Here is a 3098-nt window from a genome sequence, read left to right as displayed (position 1 = left end):
AAAAGTAATTGCAACGGTAACGACGTTACAAGTAACATATTACTTGCCAACCCTGAATATAAATCATTAAAAAACAAGCATTTGGCGAGAGGCCAATATCGAGACTGTACACACACAATTAAATGTCTCCGTTATATAAAAGTTTATATAAAAAATAATAAATGATGTAAAAATTGGAATCATCCCCATCAGCGATTTCACCGCCACGCGGCATTCGATCGTTGTCCGCGCTGTCTTTGTAGCGAAGACATTTGTGACATCGATCGGGAATATCTACGTCCAGAGGACAATGCAAAAACTGTAGACACATGGAGTACGATCGCTTGACGTGTTTCTGTATCCACGGCCAAATGTCCAGAGGGCGATCCATTCCTCCTATGATGTAGCCGGTGGTTTTGGAACGTTTTTTTGTTCGTACGACAAGGAATATTCCGCCTGTTCCTGCACTTGACGTGAAAGAACGCTACTGCAGCCCATGGCGATATTTACTCTGTGATTAATCATATGCGTAACGTCGGTAATGACATATTTGTCATCGCACGCTTCCACTTGAAACACGAACGCACTGCTCATCAGCCGCGCATACTTCTCGCACAGTGAAACTTTTTCAATTCGCAATAAAAGTTTCCATGGTAATACGTCCCGTATGTTCTTCGACCGTCGATCTTTCTCTTTAGGAAACGCATTTTGCAAAAATGTACACCTCATCGTCATTATTATTACAGCCGATCCCATCGTCGTCGATTGCGTCGGTTGTACAATCCGCAGGGCGATCCGCTGCATCGTTGGCATGTTTCAACAGGACGGATAGTTTAGCGTAATTGTATCCCGTCGTTAGAACGAACGGTGAAACGTCGTCGAGGATCTCAATCGGTGGAATCGATTTAGAAGACTCGTACCGCAAATCGTGCGGCCAATACTTGTGAAACAGCGGCAGGATGATCTTGATAAAAATCTTCCTCACGCCTCGTTGTGCGCCAGCCTCTCCCGACGATTCTCAATCGTTCCCTCGCATTCCAAATCGAAGCAATACAATATCTCGTGATACTCGTCTTCAACAACGCCGACAGTGATACTCGAATCATACGACGATTTGACGCTATGTAATACGAGGATAATTTGTTGACTACGTTTATCCCTAGATTATTGTCGGTGACATCATTTTCTGTCTCCATGCACGAAAGCTCGAGACACTCGTGCCGTGAGCGGCAGTTCCAGCGCAACGGTATCCTCCAGTAAACACGTGTATCGCATATTCGTCAACGCGGACGTCGCGTCGTCATCTCGATTCAGAAGACAAGTCGTCTTACAGCTCGCTAGGATGGACTTTAATATCGATATGAGCTTGGTGTCATGTCGAAGTTGATCGTTGGTCAAAGAACGTAGGAGATTCAATCGATCGCCGTCGTGTTTCGCGAGTGTCATGTGCTTCAAAAAATTATCCACGTCAATATCCTCAGCTATGCCGATTCTCCACGAGTAATATTCGCAACGAGTCGCGCGATAAATTGACGACTCCATTCGGATATCGGTCTGTGAAATTTCGCGACAATACGCCTCGAAGAGTTCTCTTTGGGCCACATCGGTAGGCAAGGAAAAAGACAGCGTGGTCTCAAGCTTGACGTTCATTTCATCGAGCGACGCCCTGAAGCCACCGCCGCCGCTCATCCTCATCGGTACGTCGCGACTTTCTCGGGGATATAACGACAACGTGGCTACGCAGGTTGCATATATTCTTTCAAGTGCCGCGCGGAATCCATCTTCTCTATATCATGTGGTCAGAAGAATAAAGTAGATTGTGCGAATCAAGCTATTAAATTTCGAGGTACTTTTTTTGTACTCCTTCGAGATCTTTGCTTTCGACCGCGATAAAATGTATACTTATAATATTTTTTCGAGAGCACGATAACGGGCACTCGGGGAAATATTTCGCTGTTTCAGCTAAAATTCTAACTATTACACTTAAATTACACTGCTGTTTTTTTTGTTTGTGCTAAAATAAAATGTCTGTCGCACGTAAAACTAATTGTAGCAGTAATATTCCAAGAATATACATATACAAGAAAATATGGATCTATCATAACCATGAATATGACTGGACTGATAAAACGTCATAGAGAAACTTTCTTTCTAAATTTGGCAAAATAGAGAAATTCACTTTTAATTTCTGTCTCTATATCAATTAAATATAAAAAAAACATATGTCGCAGCGCTTATCTAATCATTTTTAACTAATTTTTTTTTCGTATCTAACTACCTCTCGCTATAATTGCAACGTTACTTTTTTTTCAGTAAATTGTTGAGAAGGGGTTCGCTCCGAAATCTCAGATTCTCCGCGCGGGACGATCGCGGGATTACAAAAGGGCTACTTGTCGCAAAGTTCGCGCATCTCTCTCTCTCGCTCTCTCTCTCTCGAGACTCGAAGATCCGACAAATTTGTAGCAGCAGGTTTTTTATCGCTAGGCTGCACGTCGTAACCTCGTCACGATCGACGGCGACGATTATGCCAAGGAGAGAACGTCCTTCGCTCTGCGTTCCCTCGAAGAAACGAGCAAAGTCTAACAGTTGGGCGGGCAAACCCTTTGATCTTCGCACTGCTGCAGACTCGCCGCAGATGAACGAGACGAAAGATAAAGCCGACGAGCGATTCGGCGGACAGCCGAAGGACAATCCACTGGTAATTTATATTAAAAAAAGTAAAAAAGGGTGCCAAGTGTTAGCGTGCTCCTTGAACAAAATTTGATGTTTATGATCTCCTTTTCGAACAAAAAATAGTTGTACAAAATTGAACAATGAGACCTAAGCGGTATATCTATTATCGAACAAAATTTGATGTTTATGATCTTCTTTTTCGAACAAAAAACAGGCGTACAAAATTAAACAATAAAACCTAAGCGGTACATCTATTATTGTACAAAATTGAACAATGAAACCTAAGCGGTACATCTATTATCGAACAAAATTTGATGTTTATGATCTTCTTTTTAACAAAAAAATAGGTGTACAAAATTAAACAATAAAACCTAAGCGGTACATCTATTATTTCTTCAAAATAAACCTAAATGCTATATCTTTTGGTACTTTAAATACCGATCTCA

Source organism: Wasmannia auropunctata, unplaced genomic scaffold, assembly GCF_000956235.1.
Source record: "Wasmannia auropunctata unplaced genomic scaffold, wasmannia.A_1.0 LD336103.1, whole genome shotgun sequence".
In the NCBI taxonomy this organism is placed as follows: Eukaryota; Metazoa; Arthropoda; class Insecta; order Hymenoptera; family Formicidae; genus Wasmannia; species Wasmannia auropunctata.
This window is presented reverse-complemented; position numbering follows the sequence as displayed.